The sequence below is a fragment of the Ochlerotatus camptorhynchus genome, unplaced genomic scaffold, assembly GCF_037179485.1.
Source record: "Ochlerotatus camptorhynchus isolate MF236.1 unplaced genomic scaffold, CSIRO-AGI_Acam_v1.1 ptg000122l, whole genome shotgun sequence".
NCBI classification, from domain to species: Eukaryota; Metazoa; Arthropoda; class Insecta; order Diptera; family Culicidae; genus Ochlerotatus; species Ochlerotatus camptorhynchus.
In genome coordinates this window covers 2,097,276-2,114,973 of record NW_027040612.1, presented here as the reverse complement: position 1 = coordinate 2,114,973, position 17,698 = coordinate 2,097,276, and the positions used below count along the sequence as shown (strand labels likewise).

General features: G+C 35.6%; 2 protein-coding genes across 2 annotated transcripts in view; one reads left to right on the top strand and one right to left on the bottom strand.

Annotated features, from left to right (window-relative positions):
- The window catches only part of LOC135699879 (zwei Ig domain protein zig-8-like), a 72,515-nt gene that overhangs the window by 18,214 nt on the left and 36,603 nt on the right, over positions 1–17,698 (top strand). The gene's annotated exons all lie outside the window — the stretch shown is intronic.
- LOC135699880 (uncharacterized) overlaps positions 105–17,698 on the bottom strand; it is a 361,603-nt gene continuing 344,009 nt past the window's right edge. Inside the window, exon 2 of the mRNA XM_065220242.1 lies at positions 105–278. The gene's annotated coding sequence lies outside the window, so the exon portion shown is untranslated. The remainder of the gene's footprint in view (positions 279–17,698) is intronic.

Below are 17,698 nucleotides of genomic sequence, written 5' to 3'. Positions count from 1 at the left end.
TAATGGTATTCGTAGTTAATGAACATCACCCAATCAATATTCCTACTACATTTATTATTTTGCTTATCTTCAATGCACAGCCCAACTAACATGTTCAGCTTTGTAAGCCAACTTTTCCAGCGTTGTGCTGTAAAGTAGCTGAAAAAAAGCTGCAGATACAGCTACAAGCAAAAGCTAGCAAAATAGTTTTAGAGAGCGTTTACTCAACTTTCTCACAACCATTATTCAATTTGTCAGTCGCACTGAATAACATCAGCCAACAAACGCTAATGTCACTTCTATACACACACTAATCAACTTTCTACTTGTAGCTGCAAAACAAAGCTAACAAAGTGAATATATTACTCATTTGATGGCTTCTACACAACCAACAACTCTTGCTGAATAACATAAACATCAAAAGTGCTTTTTCAACAACTAAACAACCTGTACTCAGCTTATAAACTGTATTAGAGCAACTTCGGAAGCATTTTCACAGTCAACTAGGTTTATTTTTAGACGTGTGCAGTTTTACAGCTTTTACTCTGCTCTTTTATAACTAGTCGAGAAAATTGATTCATGTGTACTATTATGAAGCCTCTACTCAGCGATGTTGTTGTAGAAGGGAATGTTGATTTGTTTACATAAGTTCAAAGTGTTGGCGTAGCACAGTTGGTAGTGTCAAGGTTTGCCAATGAGGTCGTCTCGAGTTCGATTCCAGGTTCCGGTGCAGGGTAAATAATTTGGTGATGATTTGTAAGTAATTTCGATAAATTTGATTCACAGCAAAATAAACTCAATAATTCCTTCATAAAAAAGCGTAAACAGTATTTAACCCGGCTTCAAGAGAAAGCTGTGTAGTGATTATTGCACAACCGGTAAAAGGTTGAATAAGCGCCTTTCAAGTTCACACACAACTAAACAGCAGGATAACAGCTGTATAGAAGCGTTAATGGATATGCAATAAGAGTTTCTCCCGACTGTTCCAACAGCCATAAGTAGCTGACTAAATTCGCCAGATTTGCTTGTATAGAGGTTGAGTAAAGGTTTCCTCATATCGTATAACGTTTGAATACAGCTTGAGACTGTATAAATGAAATGAGTAAAGCGCTTACATTGTGAAAATTGTTAGTTGGGTAAAGCGTTTACATTGTGAAAATTGTTAGTTGGGAGTGGTCCAGAGCGGAAAAATACATGGAAATTGGGTTTTCCGCAAAATCTACTGGTTGCAGCGTTTTGATGTCTTCGAAAGAATTGTTGGTAATAAAAAAGCGCATCTTTTCATTGGATCAGTCATTAGGGTGATTCAGTTTTAGGGTGACTTCATAAATCTAACTCTTCAGGGAAATTTTTGGGAACTTTTTTTACTTGTTCAAAGTTGTAGGGGATGCAAAACCAAGCAACTTTGTCCGAGACGTCAAATTTTTATCTCATCATCTACGCAGTCTACGAACTGAAACAACTAGAAGGTTAGGGTGATTCATGAAAAAAAAGTTTTTTTTACCATAACCTTTTTTGCTTTGTATTTAGAGAAAACTAGTCTTCTGAACACACATTTTGATCACCTAATTATGACGTCATTTGAAGGTTTGAAACAAGTATTTTTCAAACTAATATAACTTTAAAACGCGCAAGCCAATTGCAAATCTATTGAAAGTAATGGAAAGAAGAAATTTGGTTCTATATATGCTGAAAAAATGGCAGAGGTATCGAGATATTTGTATTAGAAAATTGTCATTTTTTAAGGAAAAAAGCCATAGAACATGAATAAAAGTGGCAATAACTGGTCATTTTCCGAAGACAGTATAGTTTTACCGGGTTTTTGAACACCAGATTAAGTCGGTAAAATTTTCCAATGACCGTTAAACGTGTTAAATCAATAAATTTGACAAATTTAATTTTTTATAGCTAAATGGGGTTAGCTAAACAAAGTCTGTACAAGTTCGGAAAACATTTACTAATTATTGGATTTTTAAAAGATTTTAAAACTTTTATCGAACAGTTCTGTAATTCAAAATTTACCGACCGGTAGAGGCCTGGATTAGTGTGCATAACAAATGAACGATGTTTACCAATGAAATCAAATGAACACTATTGTTGTTGATATTTTATGTAGCTGGTTTTGTCAAATTTGGTGAAAACAAGCTTACCGAAGACTTAAATGGGCAATAGCAATTTTTTTTACTTTTTTGTATAATTTTATTCATAAATATAGGGGTGGCACTCTTGCCCCGTGTGAGTTTTTAAGAAAATTAGTTTTGGCCAATTATAGGGAATATTTATAAATTCTTTCTTATTGGTGTTTCAATATTTCATTATTAGTGATTCCTCAATGCAAGAATTGTAAAAAACAATATTGGGAAATTCCAAAATCCTTATTTTATGATGTCTAATTATTATAAGTAATTTCTATTTTTGACACATCAGCACAAAATATTGTTTTGCAATTTTTGTAATACTTCATTTTGGACAGAACTTTCTATAATGCTGCAAAGGAACACCATTCATAGTGTCATGGGTGAATTAGCATTGAAAACATGTTTATTTTCAAAACTATAGGGGGTGGCACTCTTGCCCCATATGTCACTCTAGCCCCACCCGACCCTACTTACGGTGTGTGATGTGGGTGTGATGTGGGTGTGTAGTGTGAGGGGGCCGGTCGGCGACGTTGGGATCAAGCTTCTGAGGGGTTGATGCTGCTGGTGATGATGGTTACAATCGGGTGATCTTCGTTCCACGACGAGCTGAGAAAACTGCAGGCTTGTACGGTCGGTCCACGTTAAATTTTGTTTTAGTTCATTTTATTGATAACCTTGATCGTTATTAAAAAAAATTAAACATTAAATAATTGCTCATTCACAGCAACTATTTCCCTTTAATTTGTTTGTATCCAAAATTTCAGCTCAGAACGAGTTGTCAAAACATTTTTTGTGAGCAAACAGGTAACATTAGTTGTCACTATTATTTTACAATAGCTTTTAGCAGTTTTTAGGAGGAATGGCTGGTTATTGCCACTTTTATACATGTTCTATGGTTTTTTTCCTTAAAAAATGACAATTTTCTAATTCAAATATCTCGAGTTAAAAAAATGATACCTCTGCCATTTTTTCAGCAAATATAGAACCAAATTTCTTCTTTCCATTACTTTCAATAGATTTGCGTTTTAAAGTTATATTAGTTTGAAAAATACTTGTTTCAAACCTTAAAATAACTATATCTTTTGATTCAGTGGTCCAAACGTCATAATTAGGTGATCAAATTGTGTGTTTTTTAAAGTTCTAAAAGTGTTTACAAGACTAGTTTTCTCTAAATACAAAGCAAAAAAGGTTATGGTAAAAAAAACTGTTTTTTCATGAATCACCCTAACCTTCTAGTTGTTTCAGTTCGTAGACTGCGTAGATGATGAGATAAAAATTTGACGTCTCGGACAAAGTTGCTTGGTTTTGCATCCCCTACAACTTTGAACAAGTAAAAAAAGTTCCCAAAAATTTCCCTGAAGAGTTAGATTTATGAAGTCACCCTAAAACTGAATCACCCTAATGACTGATCCAATGAAAAGATGCGCTTTTTTATTACCAACAATTCTTTCGGAAACATCAAAACGCTACAACCAGTAGATTTTGCGGAAAACCCAATTTCCATGTATTTTTCCGCTCTGGACCACTGTGCAATGCCATTATGGGAAAACTAATTCACTTTATCTAGCAGAAAGGAGGGTATAGGCAATACCTTTATTTATTATCATCTAGGCGTTAAATAAAGTCCTTGAGCGCTCATGTTTTCCATGAGGATATTTTTTGTTTAAGTGCATCGTCTGGCCACAAGGACTTCATTTACCTCCCTGACGATAAAAGCTGAAGGTTTTACCGAAGCCATTATTCATCCTATGTTATATATTTCATAGACACACGAAAGATCACGATTTGAAGCTAGCCTAGCCTGACCCACATGTACGTTTTGATCACATTTCTACGAAAGAGTTGGGTAGAAATCATGAAGTTAAATCTCAACTATTCTGTCAATTCAACTAGGTATCATCAAAAGTAGGCCCTAAAAAAGAGAAATCTTTAAAACAATATCTCAACACTAAACGATCATCAGATCAAGCAGCACATAAACAACATAAACCGTATATTATTTCAACGCCGCGCTTGGATCAAAGAGATGACATTACAGCGTGTTAAGTGCTGAGTCTGAAATAATTTCAAAACAAATTGAAAATACCATTAAAACGGATCGTTCCTTTTAAAGCGCATGAAATTCTCTAAAGCCGTGCGGAATGGTAATAAAAAAACAACAACAGCACAAACATAGACTTGACAACCCAAATCATAAACAAATACATCAAAATGTGTTTGTTCGTTCGACAGTCAGTGTTGTTTCAGATTTAGCTGTACCCTTTCTCGAAGAAAAGAAAAGTGTGAATGATTTTGATTCGAGCTGTGTGGCAGATTCTTGACACATGCGGCTATTCTGATTAGGACGCACGTTTTGTCTGGCGCTAGTCTAAATTTGTAGAGTCCTCACTCGGAAAAAAATCCGTTCCCGAAAACGGGAACGGACCGTGAACTAAAAATCACGGCCAGCTATCCAGAACAAAATTTTCTCAAATATACACCGTGAACTATGGTTCACGGCTGTGGTTCACGAATATGGGAACTCTTTTTTTCCCGTGCACTAATCCGCTGTGCACACAGGCAGCTGCAATAAACGCGTGATAATGCAACAATGGATCACGTTTCATTAAACCTAACCAAACGTACCGAACCTAGGAACAGCTGTCAATTAGGTGTCTCTTCATAAACGGTTATGTTTTCAGCACCGGCATTAAATGTCAAATAAATTTATTAACAGTTTCGACAGCTTCTGCTAAGTGAAAAGTAGCTCAATCTCTAAAAGGAACCTACTTGAGAGATGCCAAATTTGTATTGAAAATGTAACTAACGGTAACGCGTGCAAAACGGGAAAAATTGTTCAGTAAATGTTATTTCTAACCGTGTCCCTCATTACGATATGTAACGTACAAACACCATTCATCTTTAACATTGTTGTACTCATACGAGCACGATATAATTGATGAGAAAAACTTCCACCAAAAGTCCTAAATGTGACAGATGCGGCGGATACCGAACGAAACATTTCGTAGTTGCGTACCAGACGAGAAAAACAACAACATTTAGAACACGACAATACTATACTTTTATATTCTTCAACTAATTACCGCTCGTCTCCATGTAGACCACATAATTGTAAATGCGTATTTATAGAACTGTGTTGGCGCATTATTTCAGGTTTAACGAATGGTGTGAATGTTTCTCACTTATTGTTTATCTTTCGCGAATACTTGTCACCTCCGAACAATACAAGACACTCGAAACGAACAACCACACGACGAGTGTAGCATTTCTCTGCGCTCACAGTGTAGAGGAAGTTGGAGATCGCCGGGCTGTCCCGATAATCCTGATCCGTCATGGATGCTAAGCTTGTTTGACCGCTTAATACCCACCACTCATTCCCGATACAAATCTCTAGAGACAGTTGGTCTCCCATTTGCATGATATCGTGTCTGAAACACGGTCTAGAGGACGATAGGGTAAGACGGCCCCCTAAGTTTAAAGCAAAATTATAAAATTTCTGCGATAAATTAATTTCATATTGATGAGTGCTTTCTCTAATTACCCTAATTACGTTGATTTCACTAGTTTACAGCATATTTGAACTTTGTTCGCTGATGGTAATTTCCTTTGTGCAATCGTGCGTTGAATCCAAAAATGTAGTCAGAAAAAATCTCAGTAGGATGGTTTTTTAGATACAGCTAAACATGAAATTTAACCTAATAAAAGTTTGTTTACAAACATACAAATATATCAGGCTGTAATGAAGCTATATCAATTATTTTAATGTTAAATTAAAATTGAGAAAATTTGCTTTCAATCAACTGGATACTTTTTCTCAGAGATATTAGTGATATTGTTGTCACAACCACTACAAACATTTGTATTTACCTTGCTTAAAAACTTGGTTGAAATTCAATTTTTCTTGAAAATATGCAAAACATACAAAATTAAACAAACTTTTAATTAACAAAAATACCATTATTCTCACTGACAAATGATTTTCAGCTGATCGTAATAAAATTTAATTACGATTAATAATTTGGCGTTCAAATAATTGATATAGCTTCATAACAGCCGAAGATATTTGTGTGTAAACAAATGTTTTACGTGAAATTTTATTTTTTAGCTGTATCTAGAAAACTATCCTACTGACATTTTTTCTGACTACATTTTTGGATTCAGCGCACAATTTTACATAGGATTCATATGTCAAACATTGAAGTTCATTTATTTTACTTTTATTTGTAAACTAGTGTTTTCAGGAAATTTCCTTTTCACATGAAGATGTTTTATCACGAACCAAACAAAGTCTAAATAGGTTCAGGAACTAATTATGATGGACGTATGCCGCTTGGGTGGGTCATAAATCGGTTAGAAAACAGTAGTTCAGATTTTTTTTTCACCATGCGGTGCTAATGTACAGGTCAATTTCCTGTATAAAATATATCTGGAGATCTTTACTACGCACTTAAAAAATCATGTAAATATAGGTGCCCTGAGACATATACGAGCGTCAATGTTGACATAAAATTGAGACATAACGTACTTTTCGTCGAGTAGCGAACTTTTCAGTCTCGGAGCACTTAATTTTACATTAAATGTTTGCATCCTATATGTCAAAGATGCCTTCTGTAACGTGTAAAATTAGTAAGAAGTTTTCGTCTTCGGTCAGCTGAACAAAGTCTTCTGAATTGTAGCCAGGTTATTACAGAATACTCTCACTACGCAGCCCTAATGCGCATGATAACTTGATGTCCTGAGCATCTAAGAACTTCTTAGTAAGAAGTTGCCTGAGACTGAAAATCTCTTGTGGACTTAATTAGCAAAATCATGAAGTTTGATATGTCGCAAGCCAGATTTTAGAACCGTTCAAAATTTGGTTACCATCCCTTGAAGGGTACTTACTCCATGGTTTCCCTCAATAACTCCGGAAAGACGCAAAATTTTGGAATGTCCAAAAACTACACACTACGAAAAAGAGATGTAAATTTCAGTGCCCTGAGACCGACACATGCAAGCGGCCCTTTTGACATAAGAATCAGTTGAAAAGGACGAGAAAATCAATTCTATCAAACGCACTTTTCGTCGAGTTGCATATGTTTCAGTCTCAGAACACTTAATTTGACATTCCATGTTTGTTTACGTTCCATGATTTACGTCAAAGCTGCATTACGTCTGGTGTAAAAATAATAATTTCTAAGTGTGTAGGACAAATTTTCGATCTTCTACAAAAGCTTGCATCCAATTTGGTTGAGATTTCGCAGAGTGACAGTTAAATTAAATTTCAGATATTCAGTACAAAACGGGTCAGGCACGTATATCTAAAACATTGTTGCCTTCGGAGAGTTTGTTCAGGTGATTGAAACCTTCTAGAAAGGAGACAGGTTAGTTCACAATTTTCTCACTACACGTTGCTTATTTGCCTATCATCAGGAAAGCCTAAGTCACCTGACTAACTTTGGCAAAGACGACAACTTTCTAGAGGGTGATGCTTTCGAGATGTATCACATACTGAAAGTTCACACGAGAGTTCGCATTCATACTTGCACCGCGTAGTGAGAAAATTGTGAACTAATTTGTCTACCATCATTTGAACAAGTTTGCCGAAAACAGCAACTTCCTAGATGGTCAGGATCAGCGAATCCAAACACATAAAGCAATCAACGATGCAGACAAAACGGTTGCTATGATTACCATGACAAACTCGCTCTGGAACATAGCTCGATCGCAGTGGTAGAAGGATAATAATATATTGCTTGCCTGCTTTGTTGCAATATACACGAATGAGGACATAGCTTGATCTGAATTGAGAAAATAAATAACAAAAAAAAATCTCATCAACACACGGCTTTACTTCGTGAAGCAGCTTGCCAACAATTTGCTCGTTTCCTTCTACCACCTCGAGTAAGCTGTGTCGCATCAATGAGCTGTATTACCGAGGTAAAGCAATCGGTTAAGTTGTGTGAGTAAAACCCGTGTACGATACAAGCAATTAGTGACGTCACTACTTGCGTTTACGTTGATTTTTTGGTTTACTAATACAACCATATTTCACGATCTGCTTCACCTCTCTCTGTACCTCATTGGTGTCGCATGGCCTGCTTGTCATGAAAAAAGTAAGAAGATTATATCTAGACTAACATTTGAAAAGGGCGTAATTCAAAAATGACCATATCAAGAAAATCCCTTCTGAATTTTGATGACATAAATATTAATCCTATTTAACGAATTTCCATTTTCTGGATGATTTAATTAGCTTGATATATCGTAAATAGTGTAATCTATCATCATGCATTACTAGAAACTTCAAAAAAGTTTTTTTTTGTGAAATTGAGAAGAAAACATCATATTCTTTCATGTTGTTACTCCCCGGATCTTCCACCCTTTGAACTGCCAACACTGGTGATACGCCGTGGAAATACACCCTCGGGATTTTTTGTTTGTTGTTCCGTCTTGGTTCTTTGTTTGCAAATTTTGTGACAGTGGAATTAGGGTTTTTGATATAATTTCCGTCCTACTAAGCACAACCCGCGCTTTACGTTTCTTTGCTGAACGAGTTTAAACAAAAAATGGAATATTTCTGTCAAATATGACTTGCAAATTTATTCACCTTTTCATACGTACTGTTGGATTTGATAAAGATTCACAAATTGTTGAGATATTGTCTAAAATCTAACACTGCTTCTTGATTCTAAATTCATTCTACGAGTTTCAATTCCGTCCTAACGCATTGAAACCAGGGGTTTGACATATAGCTGAATACACGTACTCAACATCAAAACAACAAAACATATCATGGTACCGCTCACAACGTTGCAGATGTTCGGTGAGCAAACTTAAAGCAAACTTAAGCGATATGACAGCCATATCCATCCCCTGATTGAAACGCCATTAGATTTTCTTCGTCCTACGGATAAACGTAGAAAAAGGGGATTCGCTAGGAGCGCTTCTTTTGTTTTGACAACAATGAGCGTAAGTATTCATACTATGCGCTCTAACAGGATTTATGTTGTAGCTAATGAGCTAGCGCATCGGAACAAACCTATTATTGATTTGTGCACGTTGAAATCATTGATATTATTGATCTTTTTTTGTCCGCATCGTGCTCTCTTGCCGTGCGGATCTATTTGCTTTTTTGCTTAAGGAAGTGTTACTACTACCTAAAGCTACAACAAATTTAAACAGCACTTTTCAGTGCTCAACCTGTAAAAAATTTTCTACCTTGTTCAACTCCTCTTATTCCTCTTCGATCCTTGTTTGGACCCTACCCGAGGTAATCCTTCTTGGATATCGATTTGGAAAATTCCTCTTCGATCCTTCAGATTCTTATAGTAATCTGCTTGGAAGTCGATTTGGATAATCGCATAATCGCACTTTTCAGTGCTCAACCTGTAAAAAATTTCTACTTTGTTCAACTCCTCTTATTCCTCTTCGATCCTTGTTTGGACCCTACCCGAGGTAATCCTTCTTGGATATCGATTTGGAAAATTCCTCTTCGATCCTTCAGATTCTTATAGTAATCTGCTTGGAAGTCGATTTGGATAAAAAATTTACTGCCGCCATGGCGCCTAAACGCAAAAGAAAGGGGCAAACTCTTGACCCCCCTTCTGAAGAAATTAATTTGAGTAATCAATTTGATTTGCTCACGGATGATGAGAATGATCCATCATCCAAGAAAAATTCTAGTAAACTTTCCCGGCTTAATGCCAAGAAGGAAAAGATTCCCCCTATTGTGATAACCACTACCGATTTCCATGCTTTTCGCATGGAACTTTTGAATTTCGTGAAAGTTAAGTTTTCACTACAAATTGGACGTCGGGGTGAATGCCGTGTATTGGCTGAAACCTTGGACGGATTTAAATGTCTTCTCAAGTATCTTACTGAGAATAAGCACAAATTTTTTACTTACGACACCAAAACTGAACGTGTGTTCAAGGTTGTCATGAAAGGACTGCCCAGTGGTGAATCCCTGGATCAGATCAAAGATGAACTGGCAAAATTACTTGGAGTTGTGCCACTCCAAGTAATCAAAATGAAAATGAAATCCCGTCCTGGCGATTCGCGCAACGGGATTTCTAATGATTTTTATTTAGTTCACTTCAAGTCTAGTGAACTAAACAACCTTAAGGCCTTAGAAAAAGCTAGCCTTATGCTCCATGTCCGAGTGAAGTGGGAACACTTCAGGAAGACTGGAGGAAATTTCCAAAACCTCACTCAGTGCCGTAAGTGCCAGGGATGGGGTCACGGAACTAAAAATTGCTACATGCCAGCTAAATGCATGAATTGTGGTGATTCCTCTCACGCAAAGGACGACTGTCCTGTGAAGGAAGATCCTAAGAAATTTAAATGTTCAAATTGTGGTGAAAACCACAAATCCAATTTTTGGGAATGTAAGACTCGCAAAGCGATTCTACAATCTCGTTCTAACCGACAGGTAGGAAACGCTCCACGTTTCCGACCAGGTACAAATTCCTCTGCTGTTAACAACGGTCAGCGAGGAACAAATTCTACATTCGTACCCGTAGGTACAAATATCACCCCTGCTTCAAATGTTTCATCTGTACCTACTCCCCTCGCTGCTAACAATGTTCAGCGAGTTAATGGAGCTACCTATGCTGCTATTGCAGCGGGTAGAAATCAAAATACTAACCAACGTTCTAACGGAAATTTTGACAATTTTGACTTAGGAAGCATTACTGCCCCTAAAATGGAATTTTTACAGAATTCATTAATTGACATGATTTCTGATATGCTTAAATCTAACTCCATGTTTGATGCTATTCAAACTGGAGTAAAATTTGCTAATAATATTGTCATTACTTTAAAATTCAGTAATGGATTTTAAAGCATTAAACATTTTAAATTGGAATGCTCGATCTCTTAAAGATAATGAAGACGAGCTATTTAATTTTTTGAGAGTTCATAACGTGCATATTGCCGTTATAACTGAAACGTTCCTTAAACCTGACCATAAGGTTAAGAAGGACGCAAATTACTTGATTTATAGAAATGATCGTCTTGATGGACCCTGTGGTGGCGTTGCCATCATTATTCATAGACGAATCAAACATAAAATTCTTTCTTCATTTGAAACCAAAGTTTTTGAAACTTTGGGAGTTTCTGTTGAAACAAAATTTGGACAACTTACGTTTATAGCTGCCTATTTGCCATTCCAATGCGTAGGCCAGCAAAAGAATTTTCTCAAGGGTGACCTCCAGAAACTTACCCGTCATAGGTCTAAATTCTTCATTATTGGTGATTTTAATGCAAAACACCGCTCATGGAATAATGCTCAAAGCAATTCCAATGGTAATATTCTGTTTGATGATTGTTCTGCAGGTTATTACACTATTCAATATCCAAACAGTCCAACATGCTTTTCTTCTGCAAGAAATCCCTCAACTATTGATTTGGTCTTAACTGATTCATCTCAACTTTGTAGCCAATTGGTTACCCATGCTGACTTCGGTTCTGATCACCTTCCAGTAACTTTTGAAATATCTCAAGAAATAATTTCTCATCCCAACAGCTCTACTTTCAATTACCATAGGGCTGATTGGGAGCAATATCGAACATTTATGGAATATAACTTCGATCCAAACATTCCTTTGCAAACCAAAGATGAAATTAATTATGCTCTTGAATCTCTGACTACTTCTATAGTTGAAGCAAGAGCTGCCTCAGTACCAAAATGCGAGGTTAAATTCGATTCAATTATAATAGACGATGATCTTCAGCTCTTGATCCGTCTTAAAAATGTCCGTAGGAGACAATTTCAAAGAACACGCGATCCTGCCATGAAAGTTATCTGGCGGGATTTGCAAAAACAAATTAAAAAGCGATTCTCTGCCCTGAGGAACAAAACTTTTGAAAATAATATTTCTAAATTAGACCCGAGTTCCAAACCCTTTTGGAAACTCACAAAAATTTTGAAAAAACCTCAAAAGCCAATTCCAGCGCTTAAAGAAGGTGGTAAAATTTTGATCACAAATTTGGAAAAAGCTCAGAAACTTGCTAAGCAATTCGAGAGTTCCCATAATTTCAGTTTGGGTCTTACTAGTCCTATTGAGAATCAGGTTGCTCGGGATTTTCGGAATATTTTCTCTCGGGAAAATATTTTTGATGATTCCTGGGGGACTGATTTGGACGAAGTAAGGTCTATAACTAAAAAATTTCAAAATATGAAAGCTCCAGGTGATGATGGAATTTTCTATATCCTCATCAAAAAACTCCCAGAGAGTACCTTGTCTTTCTTGGTAAAATTATTTAACAGATGTTTCCATTTGGCATACTTTCCTGATAAATGGAAAAATGCAAAAGTTGTTCCAATTTTGAAGCCGGATAAAAATCCAGCTGAAGCTTCTAGCTACCGTCCAATAAGTTTGCTTTCTTCAATAAGTAAACTTTTTGAAAAAATAATTTTGAATAGAATGATGCTTCACATCAATACGAACTCAATTTTTGCAGATGAGCAGTTTGGATTTCGCCATGGGCATTCAACTACTCATCAACTCTTGAGAGTTACCAATTTAATTCGTTCAAACAAATCTGAAGGCCACTCAACTGGAGTTGCTCTTCTAGACATAGAAAAAGCATTCGACAGTATTTGGCATGAAGGTTTGATTGCTAAATTGAAAAAGTTTAATTTTCCACTTTACATTATGAAATTAGTTCAAAATTATTTAACTGACAGAACTCTGCAGGTAAATTATCAAAATTCCAAATCTAATCGACTACCTGTTAGAGCAGGAGTTCCTCAGGGTAGCATTCTTGGGCCTATATTGTATAACATTTTCACTTCGGACCTCCCTGATTTGCCTCAAGGTTGCCACAAATCTTTGTTCGCTGATGACACAGGCATTTCCGCTAAAGGAAGAAGTCTTCGTGTTATTTGCAGCAGACTTCAGAAAAGTTTAGATATTTTCTCTTCTTATTTACAAAAATGGAAGATTTCTCCCAACGCTTCCAAAACTCAACTTATAATATTTCCACATAAGCCTAGAGCTTCGTTTTTGAAACCTAGTAGTAGTCACATAGTCACTATGAACGGAGTTCCAATTTCCTGGTCAAACCAAGTGAAATATCTTGGATTAATACTTGACCATAAATTAACTTTTAAAGATCACATTGAGGGCATTCAAGCCAAATGTAACAAATATATAAAATGTTTGTATCCTCTTATTAACAGGAAATCCAAACTTTGCCTGACGAATAAACTTCTAATATTTAAACAAGTTTTTAGACCGGCCATGCTTTACGCTGTGCCAATATGGTCTAGTTGTTGCACTACCAGGAAAAAAGCACTTCAAAGGATTCAGAACAAAATTCTGAAGATGATTTTGAAGTTGCCTCCCTGGTACAGTACTACCGAAGTACATAGAATTTCGAATGTTGAGACTTTAGCACAAATGTCCAACAAAATAATTAATAATTTCCGGCAAAAATCGTTACAATCCTCAATTGCAACGATTAATTCCCTTTATACTTAGATAAGATTTAGTTTTAGTTATTTAGTTTTAAGCTATCAATTGTTATACTGACATGCAGGTTTAAAAAACCTGTTTAAAATACTGAATTGCCAAGACAGGAACAATGTAAAAACACTTAGATATATATCATAACAATTAAGGCTGGTAAGTTACTGTAGTAACTGGAGCACCTAGGTTAAAAATGAAATGTAATTTATTTTGAATTTGGAACAAATAAAGAGTTAAAAAAAAAAAAAAAAAAAAAATTGATCTTTTCTGATCGATAGAACGGAAATGGGCGATTACGACAAAGTAGCGCTCTACCCTACGCCCAGAGATTTTTTTTTGTCTTTTTGTTCGTTGTTTACTCATGAAATATCAATCGGATGCATTTCAAATGAATCGGGCGTTACTACAGAATCAGTACGTTTGGCATATTAAAACAATAAAATTCGTAGTTCTGGTGCAAGGCGTAACAACCAGATGCATCATAGAGTTGAAAATTGGAAATACGCCATGTAAAAGGAAACGTTTTTGATGATTTGAAATGATATTTTCTTCTACTTTTTCGTGTTTATCGAGTAGTGTGTGAACTGTTCTCTCTATATGTGGCAAAATATGGTTTGTATACATTTTGGCACTTCCGCCCCTTTCAAACGTTAGTCTAGAATATCATTATTGCTTTCCACTTCTGTCATTTTGTCATTTGGAGAAATTTTTGATTCCTTGTTCAGGATATCAAGAAATAACTTATAGGTACACGAAGTTTGCATGTACACCTGAGTGGAGCGAACTCACTAGAAATGGTTGTCAAAAAAAATCCAACAGCACCTGTCAAAAAGAACCCAACGATCGGGGCAAGCAAGAAGGGTTACCTCAACTAACAATTTTCACAATGTAAACGCTTTACTCATTTCATTTATACAACCTTAAGTTGTGTTCAAATGCCAATATGAGGTAACCTTTACTCAACCTTTATACAAGCAAATCTGGTGAACTTAGTCAGCTACTTATGGCTGTTGGGATGGTTATGGCAAGCTCTTATTGCATATTTATTTACGCTTCCATACAGCGGTTATTCTGCTGTTTAGTTGTGTGTGTGAACTTGAAAGGCGCTTATTCAACCATTTCCCGATTATCCAATAATCACTACACAGCTTGATCTTGAAGCCGGGTTAAATATTGTTTGCTTTTTATATGGTCTAAAAAAAACCTAGGTGACTTTAAAAATGCTTCCAAAGTAGCGCTAACACAGTTTAATAGCTGAGTACAGGTTGTGTAGTTGTTGAAAAATCACTTTTGATGTTTATGTTATTCAGTAAGAGTGGTTGGTTGTGTAGAAGCCATCTAATGAGTAATATAATCTCTTTATTAGCTTGTTGTGATAATGGTTGTGAAAAAGTTGAGTAAGCACTTTTAAAACTATTTTGCTAGCTTCTGCTTTTTCCAGCTACTTTACAGCACAATGCTGGAAAAGATGGCTTATAAAGCTGAAAATGTTAGTTGGGACGTTTCTTAAATGAGTTCGTCCAAAAGATAAATCATTCTTATCAATGATCAAAATACTATTCTTAAGTTTGATTAATAATCAATAATACCATTGCATTTCAGGGGCTAATTGATTTTATTCTTGCAAATAAAAGTATTCAATTCAATTTAGAAACAAACATTCATGATAGTTGAAATCTAATACATCCAAATAAACAAATCTGAGGGGACGCGATTTAAGCATACTCAACTTTTTTAATATTTTTTCGAACAGTCTCGTACTAAATAATCACATTAAGCCTGGTACCGCTCGTTGCAAGCAAATGTAAACCAACAATGAGCAAGTCAAGAATAAATTTTAATGTATGCTCTTGAAAAATGCGCAAACTTGGGAGCGATAGAGAAAGGATGTAAACAAATGCAAGAAAGTTAAAATAACTTGAATGTTGAAGTGATCGAGTCCACACCACTAAGATGTACACTAGCGCCGCGTAGGGAGAGAATTCCAAATTTACCTATTCACCATCACCATTTGGATGACCTTGATCCTCATACCAGCATTGTCGGAAATGGAAACTTCGTAGAAAGCCAGAACCTATGTTACATATTTATTCTCAAAACAGATCTCGAAATGTTTTCGGAAAAGTCTGGTATTTCACAAACGAAATTTTGTTATTTACTGCATTCAGTTCCAACTTTGCCCTAACCATCGTCATGCTGTAACAGCTTCTGTAATACCTCATAAAATAAAAAAAAAATCAATGTTTCACTGTAAGTACATCGAACCAACTTGTGTTTCCCTATGGTAACACAACTGCCAATTTTTGGCCTAAATGTTCCTCTAATTGGTTCTATCTTAAATTTCAAATTGTTCCATTTATAAAAAAAATCTATACAAAGTTAGAAAATACATTTTGCCGTAATTCTACGGAAATAAAGCCATGAAAATATATTTCAAATTTGACTTAGGCCCTACGGCCATAACTGGAGCAATAGTTCCATAACTGCCCATAAAAAAATCCAATAAAAATACAATTGTCATGGTATTTGAGAAATTTACAGTAAAAAGGGGGGTTGTTAAGCATCTTAACAATAAAAAAAAAGTGACTTTTCTCGAACAAATTTGATCTCATCACACTAATTTTCGTTGTTTGAGCATTGTATCGTTTAGAATCGAAATTTATTTTTTCTCCCGTACAATAATTTAACAATAAATTTTAATGTCCTCGAAATTCAACAGTAAAAATCATTGTAATTTCATTGTATTATTATAATTATTTTTTTCGTGTGGTGCACTTATTCTAGTAGCATTTCTGCTAAGGTACACCGGGGCAAATTGCAACGCGTGGGGAAGTTGTAATGGTAGGTGTATCTCTTATCGGAAGCGAATAATGACAGAGATTATTTCTAATCTAGTAGTTTGCGAAACGACCCAATTCCCTTAAAAAATAATTACAGTGAATATTCACTTCCCCTAACAGATACACGTGTACCGTTTCAACTTCCCCGCGCTTTTCAACTTGCCCTGGTGTACCTTACATGATAAATGATATAATAGATCTAAAACATCAAATTCCGTAAAACAAAATAACAAGTGCCGGCCGCCGTCATATTCCCATATTCTCGTTTCGTTCGAATCGTTTTTCCATACAAAAAATGTATGGAAAATACGGAAAGAATAAACAGCAAAAAACATAAATTTTAATATTACATCCAAGAGGATGCACTTCAATCACGTCGACAATCTCACACCACAATCTCACACCACAATCTCACGCCACAAAAATAAACAAATGCAGTAAAAGCAGGGTAATGTCAGTTCATGCACTGTATTAATGATAAATTGTACTTTTTGGCAAGTAATATTACACCATATTTTCGACACGATTGAAGTGTATGTACTTTTATGTGATATCAAAATTATTTTTTTGCTGTGTATGAGTGATAATGTTTGTTTTTGTTGTTTTGCCGTTTCACCTGTTATCAAGCTGAAATGTGTTTTGTAACATCTAGTATACTGTAACAAAGAACTCTACATCATTTATTTTGTTCAAGAGTAGATTGTTTCAATGATCCAAAGGGATACCGTCTTCCCCCGTCGTCTCCTATCATCTAATACGCAGTGCGGAAAATTCGACAACACCTCTATCACGTTTTTTTTTTGCGAGGTCGTGTTTTCGTGCTGCAGAAATAGACAGCAATTATTCTTTCAAGTAGTAGGCTATAAAATTTGAGCGATATTTCTACCCTCAATGTTGAATGATTTATACATTATACAACTCGCAATTCGTCACATGATGACACACATACGAACAAATTATCTATCTATGTAATTAATATGCAAATAAAGGGCGAACACGAAATTATTGCGACACCGAAAATGTCATGCCAATTTTCTTATAATGTTTAGAATCAAACCAAAATTTTAGCATTTATGCATATATTTACTTCAAAAATCAAAAGAAAAGTTAATCGATGGAGCCTTGAGTGTAAAATTGAACGCATTTTCGCTTGATGCCCTCCATCAAAGTCTTTACAGTGTCATCCGGTACCAGTTTCTCAGTTTTTTTTTTTCCATTTTCTTAACATGTCCTTCTCGTCTTTGACTGTCTTCTTGCTCTTCCGAAGTTCCCGCTTCATTATTGC